The sequence below is a fragment of the Zootermopsis nevadensis genome, unplaced genomic scaffold (assembly GCF_977971745.1).
Source record: "Zootermopsis nevadensis isolate Lab colony 2312 unplaced genomic scaffold, Znev_1.0 Znev_ptg000009l, whole genome shotgun sequence".
In the NCBI taxonomy this organism is placed as follows: domain Eukaryota; kingdom Metazoa; phylum Arthropoda; class Insecta; order Blattodea; family Termopsidae; genus Zootermopsis; species Zootermopsis nevadensis.
The window spans coordinates 3,464,845-3,483,580 of NW_028259141.1; positions in this window are offsets into that span (position 1 = coordinate 3,464,845).

The window sequence follows — 18,736 nt, forward strand, 5'->3', positions numbered from 1 at the left end:
TGGTATCGATTTATAAGAAGTTGTCGCAGCCACGATGTGCAAAATGGGGTTGGTTGCCGCGAGTGTAGAAAGTTGCGCAACATGGCAGAGGTACTCAAAAGAAGATTTCATTAAAGTGGTTTCGTTTATGCAAGTTACGTGACGTGTCGTAAATCTCGTAGACATCAGTGGAAATGGTCATTGCAGGCGCACTGACGAGAGTCTGCGAGTCTGTGGCAGTGCACTAATAACGATCCCAAGCAGACGGACATTTTCTTTAGAAAAGATGCGCCTAGTATTGGACACAACATCACAAAACAAGAAATTAGATTTTCCATTAAATTTTACAAATGTACGGAGGTGGATCTAATCTAAGCTGTAAGTTTACGTCCACTTTCTTATTTCCGCACATTCTGGAGAGGATTCCACTTTGGACACTGACCACCTCCCTTATGCCTTGTCTACACATCAGCAGTAACTACTACATATTCATTTAACATTTAAAAAGGGGAAGACATTGTTACAACGTCCGATGAAGAGATGGAGGGAAAATTCAAGACTAACGAGCCTCAGGGCCTAATAGGAAGAAGAACTTTTAAAAAATAACCACTTGAGTGCAAAGTCTTCTCTTCTGCAAATACCGTTCAAACCGTGCAGTTCCATACAGCAATAATAAAACCAAGGGACCACTTTTATTGAACACGAAAAATGAAATTGTCACCACTGTGCGGCTGCATCAATATTCAAAGTGTTTTATAAGCCAGCCCTCTCTTAGGTGTGAGGTTTTGGGAGGGAAATTTTGTTTCAAACTCATAATCTAATCTCCCTCCTCTTGTTCAATCTGGATCTGGGCCATTGTTTTGGGGGTTGATGCAGTCCTTCTCGGGACCCAGTTGTCCTTCCGGAGGTCTTGCAGCATGAATCTGATCCGACTTGATAGCAGTCCCTTCTTCTGGGAAAGCTCCTTCATTTTGCTGAAGCACTCGGACAGGTCCTGCAAGAACACAGAAAATTCAAGTCACATTTCACTCCTTACGCTTAAGAGCTGACACATGAAACTAGAAAACTCATCAAGTCCACATAGCACATGCTGTGCGGGAAGGCACGTGTAAATTTAAAGGGAGCTCTGAAGGTTACCGTCACTAACTAAATGGAAATGTGCGTCTCATCTACACAAACACTTAAACAGAGATTTTTGGTGGCTGAGCCTAGGCATGGTACTGCTTGCTCGTGCTGTGACAGTGAGTGAATTCTGACATGAGCCAGCAGAGGTGACGGGAGGAAACATTCAAGTCTAACCCAATACTGAGCAAGATTCCCTTTGCGCTAGACAGGGACAAGCTTACACTACAGCATCAGGCATTTTATTTTAATCCTATGAGCGTGACCCAGGTAGGAGGAGTACGAAGAAATTCAGAAGAACATGTCGTGGTGATCATTCATCACACAGAAACACTTTCAGAATCTCGTCGGCAATCTCGGAAAAGTATTTAATATCAGAATACGCATAATATCTTTACGTATTCTTTATAATGTGCATTTACAAGTATTAAATCCATCTTCGGCAGTAGTTCCCACTTTGGCCACCAGATTGCAACATCAAATTTTCTAACTCACAAAACTGCTGTTCATCACCATCTTACCACCTCTAGTAGGATATTCAAAATATGATTGAGTGAGGTCGTGCAAAATAGCACAAACTCCATATCAAATTTTATCCAAGTCTGTCAAGTTAAATTGACCGGAGAGACATGACCAGCCCATAATGCCTTCTCGTTATACAATTCGTGCCAAGAACGCGTAACAATTACGAACTACTTGCATGTTACGAGACAGAAACCAGAAACTGAAAGAGAACAAACACTACCACACACTGCCTTTTTGTGTCATACCTTACATATACGCCTGGGGTCTCCGTAGAACTCAAAGGAGGGCAATAAATTAAACTGTAAGAAAACTGCAAACTAAAACTATTTGAGAATTAACACAAACATACTTGGTTTTTTCTCTCTAAATCATCCCCCACTGTCGTGAGCAGTTTGCACAGACACTCCGACTGCTCGTCTCCTTCCACAAGAAGCCGCTTAATGCATCGCTGCATTATGCTCGCTGTCAGCATCCCTAATTTGAAAAGCTCGCCAATAAACCTGTAACGTACAAAAAATATTTCAATGGGTTGAGTTAAGACAATAGTAAAAATCCAAAAAAAGAACACGAGCGAAGTAGTTCGTCTCTGCAAGATACAGAAACATTTGTACCTTAAAATAATAACTTTTTTTAAATTAATTCAATTTAAGCAATCTCTTGTGTGTGAAAGTGGAGCAGGAATTTAACCTTCAGTCCTCTGATCATATACAGAGTTAAACCATCAGTGCCCTGGCAGGACACATACAAGACGAAGTGTGGACTTTATGACGAGATAAGCAGCAGAATTGTGAAGCATACGTAGATATTTCTGCCTCATTTTGACACATTATGGAACAACACAGAAAACATCTTCTTGGAGACATTTATTTTAAATATTATAAATCATTCGCGAATATCAGGGGAATATTAGAAAGAAAACCCCCTCGAAGGTATCACCACCTTGTCAAAGGCTCATACATTTTGCTTGGTGAGGAGGCTTGCATACTCAAATGACCCTTAGGGCTATGCGGGCACGGGCTTCGGCTCCTAGTAGGGTCACCCAAGCCGGGGAAGTCTAAGAGTAAGAGTGATACACCGGTCCTCCAGGTTGGGGTTTGTGTTAACAACCCCACCCCAGAAATCAATTATTGTTACAAAACCCTAGGGAGGAAAAAGCCCACCCTGGGCTGTAGTACTGAGGAAGAAGAAGGTTAATAAAAAAACCCATCACTCAAAGCGGATGATTCAATTACAAATGGATCTCTAGAAACATTTCAGAGAATCAAGACGGAGTTTCTTTGAATGTATAAGACCCTTAAGAATCTCCTGACATAAAAAAAGAATATGGCACCATTCAGCCTACCACAATGGCTGGTGTAAAAGAGAGCATGTCCCTTTTGACTATTAAAGGTTACAAAATAAATGAAGTTGTAAATTCTCAGATTGGAATAAGGAATCATTTCAAATATAACATTAACCTTTTACTGTACCAAGACTTGGCACCCAACAGTCCCATTCTAATTTGGCACAAAATTTAGAATAAAAGGCACAACTTACAAACTGGAAGGTAAAAAGCCATAAACATTTCAGATTTCCTCCCAGTTTCTACTACTCTAGCTTCACTACTTTCACGTGCCACTGACGAATCAACTTTAGAGCTGCAAATATTATAAACAAAAACGTATCTTACCTAATATTTCCCACTGATTTCCTTCGTATCCTTCGCAGTTCCTCTTCGAGATTGCATTGTAGTACCTTCTTCTTTGCCTGCAGAACAAAGAGATATAAAAGATTTTAGTTTGAATTCAGTGTTGATTCAGAACGCTGCTAATTAGGAATCGCTAATTTTGATGGCGCCAGTAAGAGACATTTCATGCAACGCCTTTCACATATGTAAGCTTCCATTTTAAAGTTTGCTATGACGTTTGCGTATCATTATAAATAATCAACTGAGTCCATGAATCAGTGTTTTTGTGTGGCTGAAGACACTCAGATGGTCAAGAAGTTCCCTGAATTTACCTGAACATATCATGAGCCAATGAGAAATACATTGCCAGGGGTAGGGAAGGAGGATAAAAGTGCAGCAAAAGTCCATTGTTATGAGAGTTCATGATGTTCAGAAAAAATCATTGCATTAAGTATTCAAACATGTAGAAAAGTAAAACTAGCTTAAGGAGTTAAGAAAATGATTTTTCATCTTGAGGTACAATTAGATGACAATAATTTTAATTCAATTTATATGCCCTCTTGAGATACGTGAACAACTACACATAACGTTATTAGATTACAATTACATTAGTGGAGAAGAACTGCAAAAAGAGACTTGTCATATGCCATAATTGTCACATTGGACACTCACACTTTGTAGTTGGGTTCTTGTGCAAATACTTTGAGGGATTTAGTACTTTCCTTGTCATTCGTTTTCTTCAGGATTCTTAAAAACTTTAGAAACTTATAAAAATAACTACGCTTTGAAGGATGGATCTTCATCTACAAGCCCTTTTCAAAGCATACACGGGGGGCCGGGCTTGGAAAATGATAGAGGATAGATTACTAAAGCCATGGTACCTGGGCAGGGACGATCATACTCGGAAAATTAGGACTAGGAAACAAAGAACGGATGTAGGCAAATATTCCTTTGTAAATAGGACCATAAGAAGCTGGAACCAATTACCTCCAGGCGTGCTAGAGTCTTTCCCCTGTAAATTAGGCACCTTTAGAAAGAGGGTCAGAAAAGTAGTTACAAGCTAAGGGTTATTAAGTTGGGAATAAATGGTGATAAGTGAAGTGAAGTGTCTTAGTCTCCAAGTGATGAAGGGCTGTAGTTCTTTGGGATAAAATTTTCATGTACTGAGAGCGGACTTTATATTCCACTCTTAAGTATTGTGATTAATTAGTGGATGTGTGTTTTTTTATTGTGTGTCAGATGTTTTATTTTGAGTGTGGTATGTTGTATTGTTGTGTCTCATTGTATTGTTGTGTGAGTGCATCAGTTCATGACGTTTGTAATACATTACAGTTATTGTCTTATGTCTAGGTGGTATTAAGTTCTTTTTTTTAAGTTAAGTACTTGAGGTTGGATGGTTTTGTAATTTATGAGTTGGTTGATTTTGAGTGGGATGTGTTGTTTTTGTTGTGTCCTTTTTTATTGTTTTGTTCTGTCTCTGTGTTGATGATCTCATTGTATGTTGTGTCTTATGGTTTTTGTTGTGTCCTTTGTTTATTGTTTTGTTGTGTCTCATTGTGTTGATGTATCCCATTGTTTGTGTGTCATATTGTTTTTGTTGTGTCCTTTTGTTTATTGTTTTGTTCTGTCTCTGTGTTGATGTATCTCATTGTTTATTGTCTTATTGTTTTTGTTGTGTCCTTTGTTTATTGTTTTGTTGTGTCTCATTGTGTTGATGTATCCCATTGTTTGGGTGTCATATTGTTTTTGTTGTGTCCTTTTGTTTATTGTTTTGTTCTGTCTCTGTGTTGATGTATCTCATTGTTTATTGTGTCTTATTGTTTTTGTTGTGTCCTTTTGTTTATTGTTTTGTTCTGTCTCATTGTGTTGATGTATCTCATTGTTCTGTTCTGTCTCATTGTTTTGTATGTTATTGTAGGACACTGCCACCGGGTATAAACCCATTTGCAGTCAATAATAAATAATAATAATAATAATAAAGGGGGAAGACACATAGTCTGTCAGATCAAGCAGACCGAGCTATTCCCAATCTGTGGACAGAAACGTAAAACATTAGACTGTAGACAAAGACAGTTTGAGAAGTACTCACTGGCTCTGCTGCTTCTCGATCCAGCTCCACCTCAGAATTCTTTTCAAACTGATTCTGGCATTGGTTTAGCAGCAGCTTCCTGAAGGTAATCTCCGGTTCATCCTTGTTCCCGCACTCTGCTGGAACTTGCGTGCCGGACAGAACTTTGCACATTCTTGCGTACGCCTCGGAGAAGCTGGGTTCATCAACGGCCTAAACATAAAAATACACCACATGATCACTTTGCTCTGTATGACATATATACGTAGGGCAGTCAAAAAGTTCTTGGAATTCCCCTGCAGACAGAGAATGAGAGGTAAGATAGCGCACGCAAGTGTTGTGGTGGGCAGCTGAGCGTGGCAACAGGTCTGGACAGGTTTCGGCGTGCCGTGTCGTTAGTGTTCCGTTTCAGTTAGACGTGGGTGTAGGTCATTCGGCACAATTTCACAGTTCGAACAGCGTGCGAACATCAAGATCATGTGCAAATTGGGCAAATCTGCTGAAGAGACGCTATCGGCCCTGCAGCAATTTTACGGTGATACCGCACTAATAAAATCCGCGGTTTAGGACTGGTTTTCCCGGTTTAAGAATGGACAGGAGACGTTGGTGGATGACCAGCGCAGCGGGAGGCTTTCGACATCCAGAACCGTGGAAACAATTGAACTAGTGCGACAACGGATTCTATCTGATCGCAGGATGGCCATCGTGGAGTTGGAGCATGAAGTTGGTATCTCTCACGGATCCATTCTGTCCGACGATTTGAAGATGAGACGTGTCAGTGCGAAGTTCGTTCCGAGGCAGCTGACTACGGATCAGATGGAATGTCGCACGATGGTCGCTGGAGATCTCTTTGAGAAAAGTACACAGGGCCCTAAGTTCCTCACAAAGATCGTCACTGGTGATGAGTCATGGGTGTTCGCCTACGACCCGGAGACGAAGATGCAGTCATCCGAGTGGCACACAGTTTCGTTTCCCCGACCAAAGAATTCACGCCTCGTTCGATCCAAGGAAAAAGTGATGCTCATGGAATTCTTTGACATCGACAGTGTGGTGAACCATGAGTTCGTACCGCCTGGACAGACTGTTACGGGTCATTTCTACGTGCAACTGTTGCAGAGGTTGAGCGAAGCAGTTCGGAGGAATCCGCGCGACAAGTGGCAGGGTGGGTGGTTTCTGCATCACGATAACGCACTGAGCCACACATCGCTGGTTGTGCAACAATTCCTCGCAGAGAAAAGCATTCCCGTCATCACCCGCCGCATTTCACAATCATGGAGGACATCAAATCGAATGCGACGGCCGAACTCCGGAAGATTCCAAACGAAGCCTTCCACTGGTGCTTCCATCAATGGCAGGATTAATGGAGCAAGTGTGTGTGCGCGCATGGGTCCTACTTTGAAGGTGATTAGGTAAGCATTGCCGTATGTCCTACCATTACAGTGCTATACCACAATTCCGGGTACTTTCTGACTGCCCCTCGTATAACAGTAACTGTACTGAAGATATACCTAGAGATGTCGCATCAATTAAAATTATTAAATCATAGCCACCTAAATGAAGCATCGACAGAAGCAAATCTTTATCCCTTGAACCCAAGAAATTCCAAAACTCAGTCAGATGCAAAACATTTCATGACAGTGTTCCCTTTTCACGTATGAGACATTCATTTATAGATGAGTGAAGAGAAATCCTATGCTTGAAGGTGTATTTAAAGAAAGAACAACCCGGTTTCTGGTAGTTAAGATTATTACCGTGATCAGTAACAATTATAATTTTCAGCTGCCCCTAGAGCCTCCATTATTATTATGCTGAGGATACTTTCAGTACTTCAGAAATTCAGCTGCAAAGTCTCAAACAAAGAAAATTTTTATCAATATGACAGTTCTGTTTCAATGTATCAGCTGCTAAAGACTGCTGCCTCACCTTTTCAAATATGAGCTTGATGATGCCCTCCAGGCGATCACTGCTGTCAATTGGCAGAGACTGGACCTGAGCAACAAGTCTGTCAAATTTCTCAGGCGTGAGCTTGTTGAGCACACTGCGTACCTACTTATACAGGTCCTGCAACATTAAGTTCTCTCTCATCACTTCACACAAAGACAACACAAAACACGAAATTAAAGCAAAACATGTTTAAATATGTGACGTTTGTTCAGTACTCTGCCTTTTAAGTCGGTTCGAGGTACAAGCCCAAGATTTCCATTACATTAACATCCAAATCAAAAGTTGCTGCATAGCACGCAACATCTTCCTTTAAAACATGCCACATGAAGCAAAAAATGTTAAAACAGATCAGATTGTCCTTTTCACATGACCAGTCAGCAGTGGGAGAAAGGATATTCAATTCACCTTTGAAAATAAACCGGTTGCAGGGCATAACTAACGCCACTTGAATAGAGCAAAGATGAACAAATCTAAAGAGTAGATCCAATAGAATAATGGTTAACAAAATTGGTCACAAGAATGACTGAGGGATGTTTGAAGAGTGAAAGAAGCATTTCACATTAAACTTAAGAGCCACTCAGCAATCTGTGACGCAGTATGAGTGAAACCCAAAACCTCTGGTCACTGCACAAGAGTTTAAACAATCCAATTCACCAAATTACCCCCATCACCCCTAAATGGTTGGTCACCCCACAGATACATCAGAAAATTGTTTTTTCCGTGTAGACGAGTTTCTTAGTGCAGGACTGTTACATTCAGCCATCTTACATTGGGGTAGACACAGCAGTATTCACTGCTTCTGCGATCCTGTGGTCAAAGAATGCCAGGTACATACCTGAGTCTTTGCCTCCTCTTCATTGGTAGCAGAGGGCTTCACTCGTCTAGGCCTCCATGCGTTTTCTGTATGTTGCAGTTGCACGTTTTCCTTGAGCGAAAGCTCTATATGAGTAACAGGATTCTTATACTTAGTGACGATTCGTTGGCTGTTTCTCCAAGGTGTGGGCTGCTGTGAATTGAACCGAAGCAGCAGAAAATTAGCTCAGTGTTCAATCCTAAAAATTATATTGTTCTAAAAGATTATCTAGATCTTAAAATATTCCAAAAACTACAAGTGGCCACGTTGAAACTTACTTTACAGTGTGAACTCAATTTTTGCAGAACACTGTAGCATGCTGCAACAGTTATGCATAACAGCTAACACTTCTGGTACGCACTAGCTTTTCATGGAAACATCTGCATTTATGGACAATTATCACAAGGCAAACACACAAAATATTCACATACATACCTCTTCGGAATCATGTCCCTTCATGAAGTCAGAATAAAATATATTACAAGATGGCGTGCCAGAGCGAGTTCTATTCGTCTTTGAGGATCTCCTCTCTCCCACATGTACCTGCAAACAATTTAAAAACAATTGTGCTCAGAATTTTAGGGCATTTCAAAATGCACGGCAAAGTAAGGAATTCAACTCTGAGTATATTTTGAAAACTAAACTGGCATATATTTACTTTAAATTTTCCATTTTTGAATTTAGACATTCATTTTATACATTACTGGATGCATCCAACAGCTCACAAAATAATACACCTGTATGTACAAAGCTCTGAATGGCAAGAGAGTGAAATTTGGCTCAAGTTGTTTCTAGTTTGTTGTGTTCATCACCTCTCACAAAAAATACAACATTCCTACAGCTGCAGTTACTTACAAAACATCTTCAACTGTTCACTACATTCTCACACGCATACATTAAATGGCTAGCCAAGAATGATCACTGACGAATAACTCGCCCATTATCTTAAACCACATATAATCAATTCTCTTTCAGCACAGCTTAAATTTTCTTAACGCAATTTTCAGTAAATGGCGATACAGCCAAGTTCTTTATCCTTCCACAAAGCATCTACCCTGTAGAACACTCCAAATGTCACAACCCCCAATTTCCATGTACCCTACACTTCTACCGCATCCATAACAGATTTTTGCACCTTTGCTTTCGAAACACATACTACTCTGACCCCATCACCATCACCAATCAGTCACCCAGACACCGAGTGACTGCCTTCGGCAATACTTCGTAATATAAACTACACTCTGACAGCTATAGAAGATATCCACCTCCCTTCTCCAAAACATATGATACAATCTAAAGTGGATTCAACTTCCCACAATCATTTACACACTTTAAAAAGACTTGCCACTTCATTATATCAATAAGTGGCAATTTTAAACGTACCTGATTTATGCCATCGTTCACTACTGCACTAAGATCAAGTAAGTCGTCTGGTCTCTTCATTGACAGAGGGTGATACCTCAGCTCCAACAGGAAATTTCGGTCATATATCCTCCTGCCTTCTGGATTCTGTGGACTCCCCTGGTCTGGAAGCAAACGCTGACATGAGCTTGCAACAAAATCAGCAATGAGGAATTCGATCTTTGTGTCATCATGAAATATTTGAAAATCTTTTCTTCATGTGAGGCATTCTTCTACAAATTGCATTATATATTGAATCAGTTCCTTCCACAACATTTGCCAATATAAATTTGCAACAGAACTTCTGTTAACCTGCAATTTAATGGGTCTTTCAAAACCAATCAAATGGAAAGTCTGAAATCTTCCAAGATACGAATTCTTGTGGTAAATCGCTGTTGAGTGATATCAATTTTCATTGCATATACTGCAGCAAACAAAACAAGGCCCTGTGTTTCTTCCATTCAACTAACATTCGAATCAGACTTGTAGCAAAAACAAACAGCAAAATTATGATATGCACTCACTTCAAAACGTGTTCTCCATGAAGAAAGAACCAGATACATTTTTAGCACTGTCTGCATTCTGTAAGAAGTTACTGACAATTCTGCATTCTTTGCTTTATCATTCCTTCCAGATTCTCAATTCATAAATGACCTCTTACCAGTAGCATAACCACTATTGAGGGGCTCTTTGAGAGGGCAAAATGTGACGCTGACCCTGACAATAGTGCCACTGACATCAGATTGGTCAGAGGTCATGGGACAAGTGTGTGGAACCTGTATTACATGAGTGCGCTCCACGTTGCTTCACAGATGGTGGGTCTGGCCAAGAATTGCCACACAAAGGCGTTCAAGACTTTTGCACGCAGAAATGCGACTTAGTTTTTGTGTAGCGTCGCTTACTCTTTGTTTATTTCAACCAAAAGTGGAACGTTGTGACAAGTTGTAGCAAAACCCTAAGATATCAAATTTAATGACAGAGTTATTACATGCTATGAGCAAGAAGACAAAAGGGCAGTTTTGAAACTTTGTCATAAATGTGCCTATACATAAGGATTAACACATTTTATACTTGACACACGGAGAGCCGTTCATCAGGCACGAACTTTATGCTATTTTCTGGTCTGACATAACGAAATATTCTTTAACACACATGAATATGAATTTATAGCAGTCCAGAATAGGAACTGATTATATAAAAAAAAATTATATTTCATTTAGCTTATAGTTCTCAGCACTGGCACATTTATCCTCCACTCACGCCTTGGCCAGTGCATGCCCCTAATGAAATGCACTATTCTTTACACTTACCCACTTTGTCTGTGCACGTCAAAGAATCCACAGCAATTGCGATGTTCAGTGCATCTGCAGAGATGGCATCTGCTCCCTCGGAAGGAATTGTACTTGTTGGTTCTGCCCCTTCAGTTATTGTAGTTCCTGAGTCTGCAGACATGTCCTCCTCCTCCTCCACCTGCACACACACACAAACACCTTGGTAAAACACGGTGCTAAGCTCAACGTTCGTTTCCAATTTTCTTAAAATTGTAACTGATTCTTTTATTTGAGCAATGATTTTTACAGCTGTTCAACCGCAACATAAAAAAGATATTTTTATTCAATGCAAACCATCAATTTATAAAAGCAAACCTAACAAATTAATCTAGCAAGTGACATAACTTCAACATTTGAAATCTTGTAACAGTAACTGAAGGCTCCATACACGTCTGCTACGTCGAATCTCAGACTATTCAGGGCCATTACCAACCTGTGCTGCTTCCTTCTTCTTCAAGCTCATCTTGTATCTCATCCTCCTTCTTCTGTTACGTTTTGTCTTTCTGTCCCTACAGTCGATCTCCTCGACAAGACCCGCGTCTTCTGCCGATGCAGTGACAGCAGCTGATTCCTCGGCAGTGGTAGTGGCTTCTGTCACGCCAAGAGCTGAGACAGTAGCATCCACCTGGCCATCAACACTGTCACCAATCTTGCCTTCAACCTGATTGTTGAACTGGCTTTCGACATGGTCGTGAATCTGGCCTTCAACCTCATTGTCGATTTGGCCTTCAACTTGACTGTTGACCTGCTGCTCCAAGTTCAAAATGTTCATTCCTTGTGACAAAATTAGACTTTTCAGGCTATCAATTTCCTTTCTCTGCTCATCTATCACTTGCAACAAGCTGCTAGTGTACACCTTCTCTGCTTCCAAGCGCAATGAGGCTGCATATTCTGTAACATTTGATAATTATTTTGAATTATAAAATTCCTCTTGTGAGTGTATACGAGGGTTACTTCAAAAGTCATGGCAACTAATTTTTTGGGGGCAAACACATTATATTAAAGAAAGTTCAAAATATACTGGAAGAGGGGTCTGGGGGGCACATCTGGACATCTAGATAGACATGCATTAACATCATAATTAACAGAATATCATACTGATGTGACTTATAGACTGTACTTTTAACCTCAGTACTTACACAAAATTCCACCATACTTACTGTCTGCATTGAATATCTCAATCAGTTTTTCCGGCATTATGTACTTCTTGTTTAATGCTCGGATCCTCTCTGTCAGAGTTTTCAGGGTTTCTTTCGATTCCCTCATGAGACGAGAACGTGTTAGTTCAAATGGTCCCATTTGAGTAGAGGATTTACCTGAGGACACACGGAATGCAGCATTTTATAATCCAAGAATTCTCTGTAACGTCTTAATGTTAATATTTATTGCTAAACATTTGTCTCAACTTTGAAATCTGAACTTCAGCCACACATAAAATCGTGTGTGCATTGGCTGTTTGTGTGTTGCACTGCTATTGATTTACATTTGTCACAGAAGATATTAGGAAGATTACATTTATCAAAACACAAAATAAGGTTGTGTAAAATAACGTGCACTTTCTTTAATGAATGCTTTTGCTTTAAAATTAGCAAGTTAGGAGACATTTCAAAATTTCTATTACACAATACAAGTCAGTTATTGATTAATCCATAACACAAAACAAGGGTCCTCAGTTTTTCAACTGTTCTCTCCACAATCACTTTCCATTAGATGAATATACATAAGACAGAAAACAACTTTTAACAACCTCTGAATGTGTATTCCCTACTATAATACACATAATATCCTCATCAGATCTTTGCAACGTACATTTGGAGGTAGTACATACCCTTTGTTAGGCAAAATAAATTTGCAAATTTTAAAAAGTTCTAAATTTATATTCTTTACGATTAATATACAACTGCCAGGCTACACAACAGAATGATTCAAAATACCTTTAAACCCCGTGTACTCTGGTACACGCTGTCGTTATTTTCTGCTTATGTATGTTTCTCAAGCAGCACAATATCAAACGTGTTATCCAGTTTTGGGCCAAGTTCTGGACTTACGTTTTTCAGCAAGACTGGTTTGTTTCTTTTATCGATGTAGTCTTCCTTAATTAAATCACACTTTGTTACGTCACTAAAACATCTGTCGCTATCAAAAGCAAAAATTATGAACAAGAAGACGCTTAATTTAACTACAACATGCGCCATTTTGCACTGATTTCGTATGGAAAATGCAGAGAGTGTAAATGGTGTAGTCGCATTCAGAAAAGTGATAGTCGGGACGTGCACTGAAACATTCCGGCCGTCTCCACGTACTTGATACCTCTAAAATCTCTGAACGGCATTAAAAGTTTTTTGTATCAATCATGCTAACAAGATGTGCCATTTATTATGTACTATGGGACTTGATGTAAAGTAGGACCGTTATAAATGGGTTCAGAAATAGTCTAAATTTAAATGCTAGCACATTCATACAACTCCAAAGAAAAACACTATACAAGTCATGATACACTTACTTAACCAACCTTCTTTTCTGCTTCTCTGATAAAGACTTAGGGGCTTCTATTTCAGACTTTTCTGATTCCTCATCTTCATCTTCACTTGGAATAAGATCTTGCAAAGAAACAGTACATGCACTTGTAGCAACTTTATTTTAGTCATAGACCATAATGAAAAGTCATGTCAACACAATCATAATCTGGATGCATCACAATTATTTATTACACATGTACTGATGCTTTCATCCCGGAATGAGTATCTGCCACAATTTTCTCAGCTTACAATCCTCCAGTGCATTTTATTGCACTGAGATGTTGAGTTTGGCTAGGCTTTGATAGTCTACAAAACAGTTCAAATAAACTCATATCTACTGGTATGACAGGCGACTCTTTAACTGTCTCAGTATTCAGACATTTGCATTAAAAATTTCACTGTGGAAGAAACTGTTTCATAGATGGCTCTTCCACAGAATTACAGATGTCTTGGCCTGGCAGACACCATCCTCAAAGCTCTGGAAGGCCATGGTATGGATACTCTTATCATCAGTGAAATGCAGAAACTTACAAATCAACTCTAGACACCATCTTGTAATGACATTGCCATAGCATATTGCAAGTAACCCAGTATAATAGACAGTTCCTCCTCTATCATAAACTTTCATGACCTAACAATTGATCTACACAGAATCAGGTGTCCCATTCAATGGTATCTTCTCACATGATCAGCCATGTAATTTGTGATCACAACTCCATTCTCATGAGCAAGACTTCGCTGCAATAAGTTGCAATGAGAACTTCACATCTTATACAGGTAACACACCAATCCCAAAACTATTCAACTGAATGACTGGCTTATATTACAGTCATTATGGTACGTAAGGTCCACAATGATCAGTCTGAAGATCACTGCCATATCCATTACATCAGTTTTCTGAAATCAAAATTCACCTGTGAAAATCATCAACATTTATCTTATCATCCTAATCAGTGTTATGATCATCCAGCACGCAAATCACCATTTGGTCAACAATTCCATTTTTCGTATTATGTTTTCTGAATCTACTACCAGTCCATTACTCAAAATCGTGACAGGCAGATAATCAGGTATGGACAGGTCCTTATTGTTCTTTCCTCATTCCAGAGCATAAAGAACACCAAAAAAGCAGTCAATATGGAGAACCCCAAAGTGGTGTTGTTGACACAACCCATGTGATCAGGTGTTAGTGAGGATTGACATAGGTACGATTGACAGACAGAGCAATCTACAGAGTTGGTGCAGCTGTTATTGGCCCTCAGTGGTATCCTACGTTCCTCAAGTGTTTGCCTTAGAGACGCTACGCTTATACTGTAACTTCCTGCCATCATGTTGTCAAACTGCATCTCACGGTCCTGGTAGACTGAGTGTCCGACTAACAAAGCATAGCATAGCTAGAGTTCTCTCTGCTGTTCCGTTCATCATTTTCTATTATGTGACCAATCTCACCTATGAACAAAGGCCCGCACTCACAAGTAGCCTCCAGCAGCTTTCAGACAAAGGCTGTCATGATAAGATGGATGGAGTAACACACCAGTATTTTGCCATCGTGGCTGGACAGATTCTGCACAAATGATAAAATGCAGTGTTGAATGGTTTGTTTGAATGCTATTTCACTGAGCCAGTCCCTGGGGCACAATATTCTGCAGCTCTTTGATCTATGATCTACAGTCAAGGGAATTATGTACTTAATTTAAGCTGCAAATATGTTAGTCTTCCACTTCTTACCTCTCCCGCAGTTTAAAGTCCGTAACATCTGCAAATGGTACGGTTTGTTCGGTGGACATGAGCTATGTCCTATGATGTGCAGCAGCTTTTCTGCTGGAACCGAGAGTGAGAGGTGAGTGGAGCTTAGTATCTTGAATGCTGAGATTGAGTCAAAATCATGTGTTGACTTCCGTTTCAATAACAATTTAACATTTATAATCGGGGCTATGTTCATACAGTTTTATGAAGGAATAAGCTGACAGCAATGTTAATAAAATACTAAATCAAATTTCTGAAGCTACTGGTGTATTTCCGTACTCTGAAGCGGAGCTGGGCATGAGCCAGTGGGAAGGAAGAGACTTGTGAAAAATTCTGAACTGGATATGACTGATCTCATACTCAGGCCATTTGGCAGTCACGCATGTTCAGTGGCCTTTGCCCTGATCATTGCTTCTCTGTAAATTGGCCGATCTCAATGTGAGAAATGCTCTTAAAGATAAGGATGTATGCAGAGCTTAATAAGCATAACAGCAAGTAAACCATTGGGAGTGGAGATATGGCTTGACATATTCTTCACCACCTTGACACCAGACGGTGTGAGTGACCATTACATACGAGACTGGGTGGGCTACAGTATTGGTCTGGCCAAGGTGGGAAAGAGGAGGATCTATAACTTTGCTGCCAAAAATTACACAGTGGTTGTCCATTCACGTTAGAGAGTAAACACTTTCAGGACAAACATAGATTTTAGTTGGCATATAGTGCCCTGTGTATGGTATTTCAGTGCCTTTCTGAGAATAGATTAAATTGAAAATAGTTTCAAGAGAACTGCTGATGAGCAGAACTTCCTTTTCACTCTTAAGGAGTTCCTGCCATCAAAAGGAAACAATCTTTTACAGTAAATGTCATAACTTAAAAAATCTAAGCTCATACCTGAATTACTTAGGTTTCAATGGGAATATGTGACTTCCAACTTGCTGTATAATGTAGTAGCATAAGTTTCTAATCCTGGAGTGTAACTGGCAGCCTGTAGCTAGGCATTTAAATCCTACATTCTAGTACAGCATGTGTTAATGCCTGAAGTATATAGTTATATCTATAAAATTTTTAGGACTATCCAAGCTTACAAAAACAGCAGCTTCTTAAAAAGTCTTGCAAACATAACCTCTCTTTCACTTATATCCCCACATTTTAAATGCATTCTTTCGAAATAAAACTTTGTCACTTACAGAATCATCACTCATAAATCTGGGCTCTTGTTACCACCATGATTGCACTGTATTAACATCCACCTTTGAAGCAATTGTACATTTTGTATGATGCATACCCAATCATGTTTTCCCACACTCTAGTCACAGATAGTAAAACTAACAAAACGTTCAGGTACTGTTTCATCAGCACTAGCTAATACCCATGCTGAAGCTATCATTTATATTTTATACCAATTCAATTAGTCAACCCAATAATCAAGTGGTCAATTGAACAAGTCAGAAATTCAGCATGAATATCTAGTACACCATTTCAGTATTAATTGTGTTTGTAAAGCACTTCATAAAGTTATGTACCATATACTAGGCTCTAAATTAATACCAACTACAAATAAATCCCAGAAGAGTTTCGTTTCAAGTGACAGCCGCTCAAAAGAGCACAATAGTTTGTAAACCGAATGTTTCTATCCTCAGGAAGAAAGAGACAGTATTGATAATATTTACTCACTGCTTCTGTCTCTGCTGTTCAAATTAGCAGGGACATTCAACCTCTTAGAGCTTCCAAATGTGCTTGACTGGATGGAGTTCCACCAGTAATAATTAAGATTTGTTCTGACACTTTAACGTCCTTTTTAACTTTTATATCTAATCTCAGTTGAACTAATGTGTCATTTGTCTTTGCGGAAACAAACTGCGCTTGTTCCAGTGTTCAAAAATTGTTACTAATTACAGACCTATTCCTATCCTTACCAATGTTTCTAAAATATTTCAATTTAACATTCATAATCATTTGTACAATTTCTACTTGTCTGTGAAAATCTATTCTACATGTACGAACTTGTTTACGTCTTCCACTTTGGCGAAGACGAGGACCTATTATAGCCGCTCAGTAATTGGAGCTTCGTTCCTTGGTAATCACTTGACTCTCTTCAGGGGTGTTAACGGTATGTAACTCCCGACAACGAGAGACTTCCTTTATCGCTGAATATAATACTTTATTTATACACAATTTAATTAATTAAGAATAAATACAGATGTGCAGATGATAATACTTGGCTTTAGCCACAAGACGATGATCTCAGAACTGTATTGGGTTTGCGTGCGACTCCCTCGGAAGTTTGTTGAAGAGTCCTCTCTCAACCTATTTAATGCATAAGGTCCAGCAACATTATCTGCTGAGTCACAATGAATCATCAAGTCTAACTAACTTTCTACACATTTCCGCCATAAATGTTGAAGTATGACACTTGAGACTACAACCAATTCACGCCAGTTTATTGCCCTGGTGTAGAAACACAAGATTCCTGGGAACCAAAGGTCCTCGGACGTCTTTGTCCTAAACAGTTAGGTATATGCCATGAACTAGAAGTATTACCCTCGAAACACAACAACAAGTTAGAATTTTGAAACGAAAAGTAAAAAAAGAAATTCAGCCTAATAAAATAATAAAAGAACTAAATGGTAGGATCAAATTACCTCAGCAGAAGATGTAATTTGGACCGTTACAACCTCCCCAAGTATAATTTTGGTCACTTTCTATCAGAAATGTCCAAGATTATATATTCTTGCCGCTAAAGCTTCAGCTCAATTACACCATATTACATGAAAATGTAAAACAAAAAAAACAACACAATACAAAATATAACATTACTTGATACATACACAAAATGAAATGAACACTTAACAATTATAGTAGTCATACACATATAAATCCTTTAGGTTACTTGACCTTCACATAGTTGTCTTGATCATTACAACATAACAGTTATCCGTTCACTAAACAATTTCTTAAGCGTTAATTATGAGTTACTTCTAATAACAATAAATTACTGGTAGGATTTGACAACAATATTCAATTGTTCTGCTCTTACAATGCACTTACATTGGTATAATTTTGAATATGAAACTCCATACTACAGCTGTTACAATAGTTAAATGATTATTGAGCCCAAATTTATGACAAACAGTGACTACTGATTTCCAAGAAATTTAGTCAACCGCGTGCAATCAAATCAGTCAGTGCTGATTTTCTCCAAATATGGCTTCAATGAATGTTTATTGAATTGTCCTCTGACTTTCCCATTATTCCCTGAGATTTCATACACCGAAGGTGGAATGAATCTCGTTATCACGTACGGGCCTTCGTACGGTCGAATGAACTTGCCCGTAACACCTTGTGCAGCGTTTGAAACAGGTTGACAACGCACAAGCACTTTATCTGACAGCTGAGGATTCCACTTTGCGATTCCCATTTTCCTCTTTTTCTTTTGTTTCCAGTGCCTTTGCTTTCATTTTAACGTATGCCCGGAGAACCTTAATTTCCAAACTTTCCGCTGGTGGTTTCTGATCTGGGGATTTAACAAAAATTTTCTCGAACATGTCCGGCTTCGGCTCGTCAAACATTAGTTCCACT